General features: G+C 41.6%; 1 long non-coding RNA gene across 7 annotated transcripts in view; it reads right to left on the bottom strand.

Annotated features, from left to right (window-relative positions):
- The window catches only part of LOC146766425 (uncharacterized), a 202,243-nt gene that overhangs the window by 177,189 nt on the left and 7,361 nt on the right, over positions 1-17,693 (bottom strand). The window contains exon 2 of one of the 7 annotated variants that reach the window (XR_014957752.1): positions 16,484-17,693. This exon is cut by the window's right edge and continues 5,296 nt beyond it. The exons of the other annotated variants lie outside the window; for them this stretch is intronic. This is a non-coding gene — a long non-coding RNA (uncharacterized LOC146766425). The remainder of the gene's footprint in view (positions 1-16,483) is intronic. 7 annotated transcript variants of the gene reach the window in all.

Raw genomic sequence — 17,693 nt, 5'->3', positions numbered from 1 at the left:
CATTAGGAGGGCTAAAATGAGAGAGAACAAGAACAGCCCTCTACTACTAATTTTACTCATAGTCTCTTAGCACAGCCATATCCTCTGAAGTTAGAGGCACACATACATCATCTGGGAAGTCTTCCAGGTTTCTCTTTAAGGAAATGAAGTTCCCATCACTGGCTGCACTAAGGGCATTTCTGGTTTTCCACCAGGCCAGCAGCAGTGCTGAGTAGGGCTTTGAACACACACTTGGAGGTGGTGCAGTGCTCAGCCCTGTCCTGGAGGAGCTACAAAAGCTGTCATCACCATCCCCAGTGTTCTGAGCATCCAGGTTTCCCAACCCTGCCACGTCACATGTTTGTGCACTGCTCTACAGCAAAACCCATCACACGGCTGGCCACGTGCAGCACAGCCCTGATCCAGGATGTCAGCTCTCAATTTCATTTTTTAGAGGAAGCATAACTCTTTCTATTAGCATATTAATAGCATACCTATTTCAGCTTTTTGACTGTGAAAATCTTCTTCAAAATATGTACTCATTGCATGAAGACATGTTCATTACTAATGACAAAATCTAAAGAAAATCCAATATTTCCCAATAACTAATTGTCCATGGAGTAGAAGTATTTAGACAATGTGCTAATGCCACAGTCTGAAATTGTTTTCCTCCCTCAATTTTAAAAATTCTCATTAGGTCTTCTCTTGAGTGCCCAACTCTCCAGCTTTCCGTACCATAAATGTTATGAGATATTTCAACAAACTGGGAATATATTAAGTAAATAAATAATAAATTTTAAAATCCATAGGATCATATCAAACAAATTAGGGTAACTATAAATCTCTGTGCCTTAGGATTGTACCCTTGCTAACTGATGATGGAGACAGAAAGAATAAATATCAATCTGAGGGCTAAATTGAGAATATTACAAGAGAACAAGAAAACCTCACCTGCTGAATTATTTAATTGACTTATATGAAGTTATAGACATTTGCACAGGTAAAGACTGCTTCACTCAGCTGAACTAGAAAAGACCATCACACCAAATGCAATCTTAAAATACAATATTCAGTGCATACTACATTTGCTTATGTCAGATTTGAGAATGTCTCCATTTCAAAATGTGAAGAAGATATCACTGAACTGTCAGGGTGTTGCAGAACTCTTGCCACTTGTTCACAGTGGAGTGTTTGGGATTAAAACATTTCTTGTGAATAAATTAATGAAGTAATATAAAAATTGACAGCTCAGCTATAACATCTGCTCATCCATAAAAAAGTCACTCCACCCAGCTGAGTGGGTGAAGTAAATATTACAAGGTTGAATTAATGTAGGTACTGATGGAAATATGACCTTTTTAATCAGCATAATTTCAAAATAAATTCCTAAGTAATAAAAATTAAAACACATATGCTATAATGAGTGGAGTGAGATGATCTGGATTAATCAGCCATAGCTGTACTCTTAAGTGGACCTGCCCCATTAGTGCCTAATGTTCTTTTCTTCCACCTGCAACAAAACCCATAGCCACTCACATAGAAATCTTGCTTATGCAACAGCTTTTTGAGCCAGTATCCAAGTGAGTTAGAAATTATCTGAAAAAGTCCAGTCTATATCAAGCCAGTTCACTTTTCAACAAAGCTCTCACAAATGACACAACACTGAGCATCAGGGGAAGACCAAACATTTGAAAAATTACCTGAAAAGAATCTGAAGTGAAAAAGATCTCAGCCTGCTACTAGCTCAGGACATAAATGCCAACTCAACAAAACAAGCATCAGCTGTACTTTAAGCAGAGACTTCAAGACATCAGGAAAGTCCAAAAGCAAAACACCCCATCTTTACTGATATATGAAGGCAGAAGGAAAACTGATAAGAACTCAGAATTTCAAACGTACAGGTGCCATGGGAAAACATAAGTGTGTGCAACTGGAAGGCCTAGTTTAAGAGTAAGTCCAATTAAATAAGAAAAACATAAAAAGACACAAACACAGTGGTTTGTTGTGCATCCCCCTCCTTCAAAGGAGTGTTCTGTGAATCTGTCTGTTCACCCAATGGTTACAGGTGTGAGGGGTAAATGTTGTTCTCACCCTTGTGCACAGAAACAACTTAATGATAACAACAGTTCTCTCTCATAACCACATCAGAGCTGCAGATGCCCATGCATCTTACACCAGGGCTATTCACCTGCAGCAGCATTACAGTGCAAATTGGTTGACCTATGTATGTAACTTTACAATCTTCATATTCTCTTCTCACTGATACGCTCAGTGATTATTTCTTGTCTTTATCTTTTGTGTTGTTTGTTTATTTAAGTGGTAGCAGTGTGGTGGCCATGACAAATCACTTGGAGGATTCCAAACAGCTGTGTTTGTTCTCCTTTAGCAGCTTTATAGCAACTCTTTATCAGCGGCTTCTTCATTCCTGCACCTTGAGAACACTCCCAGTGCTTTGGGGTTTTACCTTCCACTGATACACGTGTATCACTCACCCCAACACTCCTCCAGTCCCTTGATGGATCTACTCAGGGGCTGTCTGAGAGCACATCTGCCAGCAGGACTGGCTGCAGTGGCCTCTTAAGGGCCACTCTCCTTTCCATTCATTTACAATTAATTCCTGGTGATGTGCTTTAAGAATGAAGCTCTGAGAAGACCACTCAAAGGAGTTCAGACAAGAAAACACCCTCTGCAAAGATGCTCCAAATGTCCTTAGAGACTGCTAACATAAATCTACATGCTGCTGTCAGGGAACTCCTACATTTTGGCTCTCCTAGGCATAAGTTTTTCCATGAGGGAAGTCCCTTGCCTCTCTAACTGACAGGAGGAGAAAAAAGACAACCAAACAATAACTAAACTTGTTCACAGGGCTGCTGTATTCAGAGGATAGTGTGTGGGGGTGGTGGGGAAAGCATTTTGGTTTAGTTTAAGACTGACTTTACAGATGACACTGAAGCAGCTGCACAAATTATGTTTAACACTGCAGCTTCATGTGTATTCAGAAGCCAGCCTAAATTTAATATACTGCATTTTCAAAGTTACTATACAGTGCATGTTTAGAACTCCAAATGGAAGCCATTCCCTTTGCTCAGCATGTGAGATAAACCTGTTAAATTAGAGATTTGTTTATATTCTGAACAGGTAAGAAGAAAACAACATACCTTCTGCAGTTCAAGGATTGTATTTCTATAGTGGCATATGGTACATTTGCACTCTGGTATCATATCTACATTTTTAACTCTTGTGCATTCTGCAAGTAGCAGGAGGAGTTGCTCTGTTAGAGCCTCTTGGCAAAAAAGAAAAGCATTTCTAGAGCAATAAGCCTTGTTTAGATCATCTTGCAAAATTCAGAAATCACAATTCATTTGCAAACATCTGTGTTTCCCAAAATCTATATGCACTGGGGTTCTGTTGATAGGCAAAGTCTAAGTAGCAGAACCTCCTTTGAGCATAATATGGATTCCATCAAAGGCACATTTAGCAACTACCTTTAGCCATGGCTGAGGTCTTCAGACAACTGCCCCATATAAATGATAAATAATGACAAGAAAACAAGTTTTCAATTCCTACAATTGTAAACTGCTATCTTGGTCAGAATCCAAGGTTCCAGAGTGATGCTGAGCCACATCAGCGAGTGCATACAGATTATGGAAGAGATGCAGCCTTGCACTATGGAGGGCACCTCGGTTGTGTCTCATATGTATTCACAATTCTTGCAAGGGATGGTTCCAGACCAGGAACAAACCAGTCTTGCTCCAAGGGTATTGTATGTAAAGATTAACAGTGTCAAATGGTGACAGCACAATCGTAAATTGCAAGCACACAAAAACTAAGATGTTAAATCCTATCTCTATAACTTCTGTTCCTCTCAATGTGAAATTCAGAAGGTGTTGAATGGAAGTGATCACAGAAAGTAGTAGCTTGATTGATAAAGTCCCTATCTGGTCATTTACGATCTGGCTGAAGGAGAAGCAGCTTTTGCCAGACAGAAAAGCAATTAATCTGCAAACAAGCCGAGGAACAGCAGGGCTGTGCATTGGAGTCTCAGGCTGCTGGGAGCTCATGAGAGGAGATAAGACTGCAGCCTGCTATTTATTGTACATTTTAATTAAGTGCTTGTTAACGGCAGTTATCTTAACAGTCATAAAATTACTGTTGTAATGCATTTTGTTTAAAAAAAAAAATGGAGGGAGCCGAAGGACTTTATGAAAGCAGTCACAGATTGCTTTCACTTTAAATCAAAGAATAAATTCTGAAGAGAAGGGATGTTGCAATGATCTAAGCCGAGCCACTAATGGTTATTTAATGTGGCCATCAGTGTTTGTAAGTCCCTAGCATACGGAACATACACAATAGCCTCCAAACCCTCTTTAACACTTATTTGAGATGACAGGAAAAATGAAACCGTTTGTGCTTTCAATGGAAAAGCAATCATTGGTACATTATATTCTGCTTGCCCTATCATGCTAATGCATGGTAAAAATGTCACCAAATGTATTTAAGGACCTGATGGAGTGTTGCTGTTTGATTCCTGTTACTGGGCTGATTAATAAAAATCTTCAATTTGTATGTAAATGCAGTGGGGTTTCATATCATCCGCATACCTGCACCTGGAGAAAATAATAAACTGAAGTTTAATGCAGCAATTATAAGCATTTATGGAACTCTTTAAAGAGGCTGCCTGCCTCCCCTGACCATCAAGATGAGATATTCACAGAGGAATATTACTGATGCTCAGACAAGCAGGGCTGCAGATGGTCCCCAGTGCAAATGCTGCCAATGCAGATTAACTCACTGACTCATACTCACTTTGGTGCAACAATGTAAGCTACTTATTGTTAGACAAAAGTGTCATATTTTTCCCTACATCTGAAATAAAATCAAATTGAACTGTTCTTTGGAGTAGTGGGAAGGGTGGTAATTAACATTTCAAATGAGGACTGTTTGCATCATTTACACTTTCCCTGACATCACTTAATTCCCCTGTGCATATGTTCCCATGACAACGTCATCACCACAGATAAAAATTGCATTGGTACAACAGAAACTCTTCAAGATATATGACAACAGCTGTTTGTTTATTTTTTAAGAATCCCTCTAATGATCTTCAGACTTTTAACCAGCGACCCCCTAATGGCTGATCCTTAATAAAACAAAGTATGCAGCTATTTGCATCTTCACAGATGGATATTGGAAAGGGTTTGTGGTCTGGGTACTAATAGAATAATAAGTACCATGTATGGGATATGGTCATGTGGAGGAATACATTACAACATAGGCAGATACCAGCTTTGATGTATGCCCATGCACAGGCTCTGCTCACACAGCAATCCTTGATTAAGTGCATGTGACATAGATGTTCTTAGTTTGTTGTAACCATTTGCCAATTTGCATTTGCAAATTTCAGTGAATGTGTTCCAAATGAAAAACAAACATATTCAACTAAAATCCCTGTGAGACACTCCACTAGTAAAATATTGTTCTATTGTTTAAAGGCTGTATTTTTATTGGAGTGCAGTTCTTCACTATTAACAGGGTACCAACGTGTTTTAAATACTGTGATGCTTCTTACAGATTACAGCTAAAGAATTAAATCAATGAGCTACCAAAAGCACAACTATAATTAGTCTTTCATTTAATAGTCCCAGACAGGGCTTTAACTTATCCCATCCACAACTAAGTGCTCTGTTGACACTGAAGAGCTGTTTTTATGCTACTTCCCAGGGTTCATGATCAAACCACTCTCCTCAAGGAAGTTAAGTGGAAGATCACCCTTTTTTTTTTTTCAAACCACCCTCCAGCTTGTCACCAAGCAATAGTTTTCAGGCCCGGCTGTGGCACATTTGGCTGGCACACAGCATGCACTGCCTGAAAAGCTGCTTCCTGCTCCTCTGAGGTAAAGGCAAATGAATATTCTGCTCAGGGAGTCCTCCAGTAGTTGACCAAAAAGCACACCAGGAGTCACTTCTGGGTGTGCTTTTTCACAAGGAACTGCTTAGAAGCAGCTTCTTGGCATGTGCATTGGCAAACTGTGTAAACCCTTTGCAAGAAAGCCTCTCCCTCCAGATGTAGCTCTAAATCCAAATTCCAAGCGATTTTGTAACTGCCAAAAGAGAGGCATTGGTATTAGAGACCTCCAGACTGGAAAAGAAGTCAGAGCCCATTCTGAGGGAGGGGAACTTGGCAATTACCCGCCAAACCATTGTTTGTTTTGCCACCCTAAATAGCAAGTGTAGCTTGAGACAATCAGCAGCACAATAGTGTCATGCTGCAGAGGAAGAGCTGTAGCACCGAGATGCTCCACAGAGCCATCAGTCACTGCATTCAGTGCTCAGCACACGTCAGACAATGGCAGAGCTAACCAGAAGGTCAGTGAAAGCAGCCCCAGTTTCCTCACATGCTCACAAAGATTATCTACTTTTTAGCCAGTGTTCCATTCAAACTGATAAAAATAAAATTTAAAAATTCTCTATTGCATCTGCAGCCAGTACAAGAATTACAAGAATTCTGCTGCAGTTTGTGTGTTTTATTAAATACAAGTGCCATTGTTCCTACAGACCACTCTGCTCACCAGTGCCATTCTGGAAGGATGAGGGAGGAAGATGCAGCATCATCCTCACCAGACTGACACCATGACTAAGATGATGAGTTGTATCATCAATGTTTGAGCTAAATTCCATCAAACTAAATGGGAACTCTATTGTAACTGCCAGCAGACTTTGGATTAGAAACCTGAAGTCTCAACCAACTCGGCCTGCATAGCTCTGCCTTTATCCTGGGGAAAAATCACCATGGCACAAATGCCCTGCTAGTGCACCCTCCTTGCACACCCCTGCACAGAGAGCTGATGCTGCAGAACCGCAGAGCTGACGAGCAAAACTGTGATACTTCACTTTGTGTGTTCTCAGCAGAACCGGCAGCTAAATTCAGATGACAGAGTCTTCATTGACAGTGAAAATACAAGAAACTGAAAGCTTGCCAGCCAGCTTTCAGATCCCACACAAGCTCTGCAGCAATTACTAAAAAAATAAGTATATGACATCCATGCTGAAAGATAAACATCTGTAGAGAAAAAAAATTATCCTTAAATAATCTACTTAGATATGCTTTGAATACTTCAAAAACCCCATCCCAATTTATAAAATACTGGACTCCCGCATATTTTCTGGACTCTTAGACAATAAGTCCAGTTTTTAGACATCACTTATATTCTCCTGGCCTCTTCACAGCTCACTACCTCTAAGGCCGCTCCGACATTTGCATGCTCATCTAATTATATTTGTTAGAGCAGGTATTTGTAACCCAGTGTAGTACAGGCTGTAGTGTTGATCTAGTAACAGCAGTGTAAACATGCCCTACTTGTGTACAGCACAGGGCTGCTCCACATGGCAGTGTGACTGTACAATAAGCTGCAGCATTCAGGTGTGCTATTAACTCCACGCTAATTACTGCATGCTCATGTGAGGTGAGGGAGCTTATTCTTGTGCCAAACACAGCAAACCACCCCACACAAACACACTTGTATGTCTAGTAGCCTTACCAGTAAAGCAAATTAAACATGCTTGGGTACCAGGGTTGGATGGACACAGAGCTCACATCCCTGCACCATCCGAGCAAACCCCATCCTGTCCCAGCTCCCAGCCACAAGCACATGGCTCCAGCGCAGGGCAGCTGGCAGTGGTCAGAAGCCCATCAAAAGCCCTCCTGAGAACTTCCCAGCATGGCTTGCCACGTGCCAGTGCTTGGGAATGCCCTCTGTGTTGTTTAATAGCCTTCATGTCTGTGGTGGGGAACAGGGTGGGCACCAAAGCTATTTGGCAGTCACTCTTCCATGCAGGTAAGCATTTTTCCACTCCTGGGTATGAGAAATATCTGCACATTCGTATCAAGGTAACTATTAGAAAAGTTAAAAGTAGCAGAACTGTTTAGACAGGGCTTTAAAACTTTTTTATTCTCCATTTGGAAAGTTGGTTTTGGTACTCTTCTACACCACGTTCAATGGTTTCATGTATCATTCCCTGCTGAAGTCCAGGACTCTACATGGCTTGGTGGAAAAGAATAGGTCTTATTACTTGGAGTTTTATTTTAGTTTTAAATGACCACTGTAAGGATAAATTGCCTTGAAAAATACCTCCAAATAGTTAGAAATACTGCCTAACCTTGCCATAAAGATTTCTTTTACCACTGTGACCTTAATGAGAATGTTTCCCTTAAGAATTGCGGGGAGTTTTATGAGAAAGCAACAACAAAACAGTGAGAAACCTTGGCAACAATGAGGGGGAAGAAGATCAATAAAAAGAAAAAAAAAACCAAACAAATAAAATAATCTCTCAGAAAAAAGGCCAATACCAACTTTTAAGATGACCAAAGTCTAATATCCTCTCATTTGTAAGTTTAATTTGTTTTCTGTACTATTTTTAACTGACTGAACTGCTATTATGTGAAGCGCAGAAAAAAAGGCCTTTTACTTAAAAGAATTCTTGACTAGCTTTCTCCTAAATATGATATTCTTGGGAAAACAGGATATCATTTTAATAGATGGAAAGAACAGTCCACAGCCACAATACACAAAACCTGATCTACAGCCTTAGCTAACCCACTGCTTCACTCATGCCTAGTTTTAATGTGATGTATTCCCTAAAAGCCACTGACTCCCATCAGACACCTCAATGGACCTAAACATGAAACATCAGTTTGGGCACCCTGCCAAACCTCTGCCTACCATTACCCTAAAACCCCCTCAACCCACCCCCAAAAAACAAGTGTAAGTACAGTGTCCAAGGGAACAGCACTAAAGGCATAACCCTGAAGATGGTGAGAAGCTATCACAGCTTCTCTCGCAGCCAGAGAGCATTCTGGAGAAAACCTGATCTCACTGATATTCACAGGTCTTCTGTGCCCTCTTCCAGGGGACCAAGAGTTCTCTCAATGGGCACACTTTGTCTATCAAAATCAGAGCCTGCCACCCCTAAAACCCCACACATGTCATATATTCTTAAATCAAATAATTCCACTAAAAATAATTGCTCTTCCTTTATCTTTAAGGCTATTTTGCTGAAGCTGAGGCTGTGTTCAAAAACACCACCACACAATATCAAGGGCTTTCTAGTTAGGGCGTGTGAGCAGTCCCCCAGGAGGTTTATACAGGTCCCTGATCTCCCAAGAGGACTCACACAGGTCCATGATGCCAGCTCAGACGTGTCCCAGGGGCTGAGGGAGCTGACTGCAGTATCAGGGCACAGAAGCAGCCTTCAGGCTGCACTCTGGGCTGGTCTGCATCTTCCCTGCTAAGAAGCTATTCATGACATTAGGGCTGGAAAAGGAAGGGTCAAGAGAAAGCACTTGTGGTTTTGGTCCATTTCCCACATTCATTCAAACACTTGTATTTCATTAACTATTATGATTGGATGTTTGGATTTTCAGAAAAAAATCCCAATGTTTTCTATTAAATCTTGTTAAGATTTCTATTTAGTGGAAAAAGTTTCCCCCCCCCCCCCACTTCAAAACTAAACCGTTCTGTGCAAAAAATGTCCAGTCTTAAGTTGATTGATTATTTTGGGAGGACAGAGAAACTTGTTCACAGTTCTTTCACCAACTGATGCACTGAGTCTTTGCTTTAACACATCTGAGACCATATAAATGTTTGGAGTGGAAGCTATGGAACTGAATAAAACAAAGTTTTACCTTTTTATCTCCTAACATGCCCACTTTTAGGACATATCTATCCATCAACATTTCACATATTTCTGAAGAAAAATTTTCTATTTCTGTGCACAAGTGTAAATTCAAAGTTCAATATAATGACAGATATTTTTTTCAGAGATCCTAAAGTGCTCTGTGGATTTTACAGACATGACTATATAAACAGGGAACATTTTACCAACCTCTGAATTCAGGTATCTCAAACACGGAACACAGCAACCACTTAATATAGTACCACATTACCCATATATGAGTGGATGATATTAAAAAAAATTAAAAACAGGCAAAAAAAAAATAACTTAAACCATTAAATCTCTAGCCAATGTAACAAAACTTGAATGCCTTCTTCTGCACATATATTTCTTTAGTGAAATGGCCACAATCTCAACACTACATGTCACTGAGAAATTTATCATCTCCTCCATCCTGTGTCCCTCCTCATTCCCATCACTAGCTATTACATTGATTCAGCAACTGACTCCAAAAGAAAAATACCACTCACTAATTACCATAGAGTGGTGTTCATTCAGCACTTCAGTTTTCCTTGGAGGCTTCTTACCCAAACATTAACCCTCAACCAAACCAACCTCAGCTGTTTCAACATTCTCTTCTCTTTTTTTTTAAATATGTATATAAAACAGAAGAACCAGACCAGTTGCAGTCAGACTTCTTGGCAATTTAACATTTTTAACCAAAGTAATTTATAAATTATGCCAGTGGAATATTTATTTATATGAAGAATTTTGTGGGCTATTTTAAAGGTTGGATTGGAACTGCTTTTATGCAGTAAGTGACTGAGAAATCTCTGAATGTTGTCTTGTATAAACTTCACGCTAGCAGCAATGCTACAGAACAATTTTGCTTTTGTTGAGAACGTATGTACATTTTAATTAAATACTTTAATTATGAAACAGTTGCTTATATAGCTACGCAAACTGAAAATGGTTTGGGTGTTCGCTTTTTTTTTTTTTGATCTGTTCTGTTCTAAAAGATAGCGTAATTCAAACATAACAAAACCAGAGTGTTCTTCTCTCTGCAGTAAGAGGGGAAAGGCACACAGCAGGAACTAAAGGAGAACTTGAAAGGCTCCGTGCTGGCCGCCTATCAGGGTCCCACTATTTGCACACCAAAGGTAGAGAACATCTGGGCAGAGCCCACGGTGCCTCTCGCCTCTTCTGCGGGGCTGTGCCGGGGGAATTCCGCCCCAGCCAGAAACGGGGCTCCCAGCCCTTTTATGCTGCTCCGGCCTGTTTACCTACCATAATGGGGTCAGAGCACAGGAAGGAATCTTAACCCTACGTTTGAGGCAGAGAGCTGCGAACCCAAGCATGGCCACATGTGGGACTCGGTTATCGGCAGCGGCTCTGCCAGCGGCGCTAACCTAAACCCCAAATGTGGAACAAAAACTTCCCCGCTTGAATCAGACTCTGGGACTAAAGGCACACTCGAGAAGTGCTCTGAGACATTATAACAGGCATCACTGAAATGCTAAGTACTCTTCTCCCAGGCTATTTTTAGAAAATTACTGAAGAACAAGATGTTACCCCTGGGCCGCGTACATTGTATTTTCCATACTTGCATCAATTACACAGCCAGGTGAGAATGGTCGCACATCAAGATACACTCTCAGAGTGAACACCACATTATTTTTTAATTTTCAGGACATCCTTTAGAGATGCTTCCCCCCTTCCCCAGCTGACCATGGAATCACTGCACAGCCTCACAATGCTCTGCTGTGCTTGGACGTCCTCCAACTCTGGACACTCCGGAGTGAAAAGTCAAGTAGAGAAAGGAGAACACAAAGATGAAGGCACTGAGAGGAAGGAAACTATCAAATATCACAATCCCAACAAGCCATTACTTTTCTCTGGGATCAGCTAGAGGGCTTGTAATGTGCTTCTAAACTCCATGCACAACAATAGTAGCAAATCACTAACAAATTAGTAAAAGCAGTAAAACAATGACCTCCAAATGGAATCGTTGCAAGCACAAGTTTGAATATTTCACTCTAAAGCTCAAAGGAGATACTAAACAACAGTTTTGTAAAACACTGTTCTGCACAGACTGACAAGAATTGTGACCAGATATGTAATACTGGAGGGGTGGAGTGGGCAAATGTACTATTTTAAACCACAGCGTATCAGCAGGAGAGCTGGCCAGGTACTACAGCATTCGAGATTTTTTTAAAGGGAAATATCTTGATGAGACTTATCAGCTGTAAAAACAGTTTAAAAATTCTGTGTATGTTTCTTAATGGAATCCCAGCTCCAGCACATTGAGTAGCATGTCTTAGTGAAATTAAGCACTCCTGGTTTTCAGCCAACAATTAACCGGGCTATGTTTGATACCCCTTAATAGAAAAGAACAATTGTTACTAAAGGAATATAGCAATTAAATCAGTAGGGCTAAATTGCCACATCCTTACAGTTTGCTTTAGGACTGGGTTTTCTGTGATGCAATTTCCAGCAACATTTCTTCACAAAGATTCTCTTGCAATGTGTCACAGTGGCAGAAGGCAAAAGTTTGTTCACCACGTCTGTTCAAAAGCTGCACTTAATCCTGGAGAAACCTTGAAATTTTTGGAGGTCAGAGCTCTCTTTTCAGAGGCTCCATATGACTCAGTCAGAGGCATCTTTGCCATGATCTCCCTGTTTCTCTTGAAATAGAAAATCCAAACAAAAATTAATGTGATTTGAAAACATATCACCTTTTCACTGAAATTTTCTAGTAGGAAGGTGTATCTTATTCACCTCTCAGTCCTATCCCCAAACTTAATTCAGAAGCACATATGGTAGAAGCTTCCACAGCAAGTAAGGGAGTGGGTATCACAACCAAAGGACTCTTGTTGCTGTTCTGAAAGCAAGTGTTGAGATCTCCATGTAGATGCACAGATCTCAGAAGCATGATCTGGCCCCCGGACATGATAGGTTTCCTATAAAGAACAGTGTTACTATAATCCCTCTCTTGTCATGAAATATTCAATTTTCTTTTTCATTCTTACAAAATAAAATGCTAAATTACCTAGTTTAGTAGGTCAATGTCAAAACTTATGATGAAAACGAATCTTCCTAAGAGAATTTCTTAAAACCTGTATAATCAGGTTGGTAATGCTGCCCACAGGGAAAACCCATTAGCAGAAATCTCTAACACATTTCAAAAAGCTAAACCACGTGGATTGTGGGTATGCCTGTTTGCTGCATTGCAAGCAGCCCAAGTCATCTCAAAGTGCTGCTCCACCTCAGTGCTCTGCTTTCCCTCTGCACATACTTGGTGTAGAAATCTGATTGTGCAGCCAGTAGGCAGATTTTGTGAGGATGAGGAAAGTAGATTTCATCTTCCTCATGTAACTGGAAAATATTTTGTAGCTGATTTCAAGGGTTAAACTCTACTCCTGGACTTCAATACTCAGAAATTCTATGCACTCTCTTTTTAGAGTACTCTTCCTTCCTTCCTATCCGCTAACACAATAGGGAAAGCTTTGTTATCATTAATCATCTTCAGAGCCCTGGGGATTCTCTGAGTACTAGAACTGCTGCAACCTCCCTGGAAAAACCCAGAGACGTGCACCAAAGTTTCTGTCAGAGTTCACTCATGCAGATTTTCATTAATAACTGGATTTACAAACTGGAGACATGCTAAATGCTTCATCTGAAGTCAGAGAAACTAAATCTTTGATAATCACCACCAAAATCAGTATTTTTAAATAAAGTATTTGAACTTTTTTTGCTGCAAGGATCTATAATCTGAAGGAGGAAAGAGAGATTTTTTAGCATAAAACCAAGCAATGTTTTACACTGCACACAAAATCACTAGATATTAAGAAAGCTAAGATAAGCATTGTAAATAGAGATGGAAATTTATCAAGAGTTATACATTTTTGAAAGACAATGATTGTGCCTTAACAGAGAACAATATACCCAGACTAAACACCTTAAACAGCAGGCACTGTATGAGTTTAGCAGCAATTATTTGACTAATTCATCATGTCAACCTCCTAACAAATAGTCCCGAAAGAAAAGCAGCCTGTCTTGTAATTTCTGGAGACTTTGAAGGAAAAGGATATCCTGTAGAAATTAAAGAAAAGCAACATGGCTGAGAAAATACTTGTAAATAAGTCATCAACGTTCTGATTAGATCTCTAACTTCTTGATCTAAATGTCTTGTTTTTTCATGCATTCTGCTACTTAAAACTAATTTTAATAATACTTTAAATACAGGAATAAACAAATATAAAAATCTACTCCTGATTTCTCAGAGTCTTTTCATCTGCAGATGCAAATTTTGCGCTTATTTATAGCTGTTTCCTCAACTTAAATGCCCACTCTTCATAGAAGTATAGTGCCATCAACAGTATACCAAATCCCCTATCTGAAACTGAAAGATACAATGCTCAGATGGGGAGAAGTGAGTTTTTAAAACCCTTCAGACAACACTTATGAATTCCACAAAAAATCCAGCAACACAACTCTGTAACTAAAAATAAACCAACAATAAAACTCTCTGATTGAGAGCCCAGTTTCAGCATCCCCAGTGCCATACAGACTTATGGGGCACTTATGCCTAAAACTGTGAGAGCACTAAGTAGTTGTGCAAGTGCATGTCAAGATAAATGTCCCTACCAATCCACAAAATGATTGTTTTTGTGCATAATTGCAGTAACTACTCATGCAGGTTAGGTACATAGCATTGATTTTACTTGCCTATCCTTGTGCTACTACAATACTCATAATTTGAATCTAATTTATTCTCATTGTTTATACAGTCAACAAGCTGCTGTGTGTATAAACAGGGGCTTGTGAGCTAAAATTTGGTGTCTTGCTCCACAGAAATTGCTATCTAAAAAAAAACCTCGGCACTGGAGAGCAGACTGCTGTTCACTCCACTGAAAACAGAAGGGAAGAAACAAGAACAAGCAACAAGAGATGAACAGTAAGGCAGAGGGATTGGGCAGAGTGCTGCAGAAATAACCTGGCACACCATAGAATAGTTCATAGCAGTGAAAAGTGGGACAATGGGCACATCTTACATCAGATTTCATTTATTAAAAGGAATTTTCAGTGTGTTTTTAGTTCAGAAAAGCATTGAGAACAGCAAGAAAGAGAGGTGGAGAGCAAACAGTGGCAAGTAACCACTGTGGTGGTCACAATGGACATATCTAAGGTAGACTGAGATAGATTAGGATAAAACATCAGACTAGGATGCAATAGGAGATACTAAATAAGTGAGGACTCATCCCCTGTAACTCCAGACTACGTTCCCTCACCCAATGAGACCTCTTTCCAAAGGAAACAGGCTATAAGGCACATTTTTGACACTGTATTCTGGAGAAGGCACATGTGATAAGGGTGGTCTCATTCACCACAGTGGCTTCACCCAGGCATCTTTTATCTGTCAGCTACCATGTTCTGGAGCCTGTTCACCCAGATGCTTTATCCCATCATTTAAATGCTGCTTTAGACAACATTTTCTTTCTTCTTTTTGATTGATGTCCAGCCCAGCACATTATCCTTTCCTTTAAATTGATGTCACTTTCTTTAAGAGCCTAAGCATTACTCTAAACGGTGTTTTAATTGCTATTTATATGTCCCTCAAGTGTGCAGAAACATTTATTGTTAAGCAAAGGCCAGGACATTTTATAAATAAAATCCTCACTTGCTACTGAGAATGATAATATTAGCTGACAGCATCTGGATGCACTTTCAAAGCAAAGATTTTACTTTTGCAAGACAAAGCTGAAATCACAGATGGCATAAGCTGGTGTGAAAACTGCAGAAAGCTTTTTTACCCCCTGTTCTTCGAATACCATCGTAAGTTGGTGAGTAGAAGGAAAGTAAAATCTTACATACATCCCAGCATGCCAACCCATGTCCTACTGAGATGCTTGACTGTCTATTGCTTCTAAGCAGCTGGAAGAATGTCAAACTGTCATCACTGATTAAAATGGGATTTTATAGAAAGCATCATATGTATTGTCAGAATTTTAGAATTATTTTGTATTACGGAAATTTTAAAAAATGCTGGTTTTGCTTCAAAACATATTTTCTTCACATTTCTCTCTGTTTCCACTAGTACTTACTAAAGGCTGTACTTATTCAGTAATTATGGACTTCACCTTGCTTTGAAAAGTCAGGGATTTACCCACCATGAATTTTCACTGAAAAGCCTATACTACTCCTAAAGAGCCTGGAATTGCACAGATGTCTCCCCACCAACATTTCTGCCACTTGCTGTCTCCAGGCTCATTCCTGAGCACTTGAGAGGAGCTGCTGGTGCCTTTGATTTTGATCTCCATGGCTCACCTGCAGTTCCCTGCCTTTCCCTCCCTCAGCTCAGGAAGTAACTAGCTGTGTTGTACAAACACCTTGTTAGAGACAAAGAGGACTGTGTATCCAAGGACAAAATGTATTAGCCTTTACTATTCAACACAAACCTTCAGAGAACCCAGAGCCTCCTGACTCCCATCTCCTCTTGCCATCATTATTTGAATTTGCTTAACTTTGAAGAAAGCTTAAGCATAAAACTCTTTCAGCTGAACCCTCTGTTAGGTGGCAGAACTTGTGTAACCTCCTCCTATGTGTGTGCATCAGCCAAACTTGCCAATATTCGTTCAACAAAACCTCCATGTGAACAAGACCTAGAAGACACTTGGTACTGAGAATGGAAAGGGATTATCTTAGCATGGGTAAGAGACAGCACCTGCTCCCAGAGATGTTACAGAGGGGGACAGATAAAGTTTCTGCATTCCAGGATAGTGCTGCACCACCCCTAGAACCTGGCTGGCCATGCTGGGCCACCCTGTACTTACCAGTCATACAGGGAGAGCTCCAGCAGTGCTCCACGCAGCCCTGCTGCCCACCACCAGCCCCTGCTACTGCCAGGCTGCTGCCCACAGCTGCTGCTGAGGCAGGGTGTCTTGTTAAAGGGTTAATCACTCACAGGTTGGTGCCCCTCTGTAGCCCCAAAGAGTCAGCATTAGCCCAGCTCAGTGAGGAGATGAACGTGCCTGCTGGCACAGCAGAGGCTGTGGCTGGCACCTGCCCTGTCCCTGGGTGACCCCTTGGCAGGGGCTGCTGTGCACAGCACAGGCTGTGCCACCAACACAGGCACCAGAGCCTTTGGGCATCATGGGCAGGGCCCACACCACCCCCAAATCAGCCCAGCTTAAGGGACCCAGCAGCAGCACTGAGGGACTGGGCTGGGCCAGCACTTCAACACCTGGAGTGGGACCAGGTGGAAGCAGAGGGTTGTGGAGAGCAGCTCTCTCTGTGTGGGGATTGACTGGCAGCACTGTCCTCGCCATGGGCTGGGCATGGCCACAGACCTGCTGAGATGTCCATGTGGTGCCCCTATCCCCAGGGCCATCCCCAGCCCCGTGGGCTGACTGCACCCCAAGCGCCATCCCCAGACCCGTACGGCCACCCTGTTCCCAGTGCCACCCCCAGACTCCTGGTGTGACTCCAACCCTGTGCTCTGCCCTACAAGTAGCCCTGTTCCCAGCACAGTCCCCAAACTCACGGGGTAACCCAGTCCCAGTGCAGCCACCAGTCCCGTGGGGTGATTCCCATCCCCAGCCCTGTGGGGTGACCCTCACCCACCCTCTGATGCACTCAGGGCTAGAGGTGACCCCAGCCCTGCAGTCCCTGGGGCTCAGGGCTGGCCCAGGTGTCCCACCCAGGGCAGGTGGGACACCCCCTCTGCCACCCTGGGCCACCAAGGGTTGCAGAGCCAGGCCTGGTTCCTCAGTGCCCAGACACCAGGCTAGGACACAACAGCAGGGGCTGCTTTACAGTGCCTGGGTTTGGTTTCTTTCCTTTTCCTCTTTCCTTTTTTAATGCAGCTGTAACTGCATCTTGCAGGGAATCCACCATGGCCCCCAGACAGCCCCTAAAGCAGCCCTGCAGTGAGGTGGGCACCACTGGCCTCAACTCTGAATGCAGTGTGGACATCACGGGGAAATAGTGGTGAAGCAAGAAAAAGCATGATGAGCTCGATGTTGAGCCAGGGTTTTCAGTGGC

Source organism: Lonchura striata, chromosome 11 (assembly GCF_050655825.1).
Source record: "Lonchura striata isolate lonStrDom1 chromosome 11, ASM5065582v1, whole genome shotgun sequence".
In the NCBI taxonomy this organism is placed as follows: domain Eukaryota; kingdom Metazoa; phylum Chordata; class Aves; order Passeriformes; family Estrildidae; genus Lonchura; species Lonchura striata.
The sequence above is the reverse complement of the archived record's forward strand: the minus strand, read 5'-3'. Positions and strand labels throughout refer to the sequence as shown.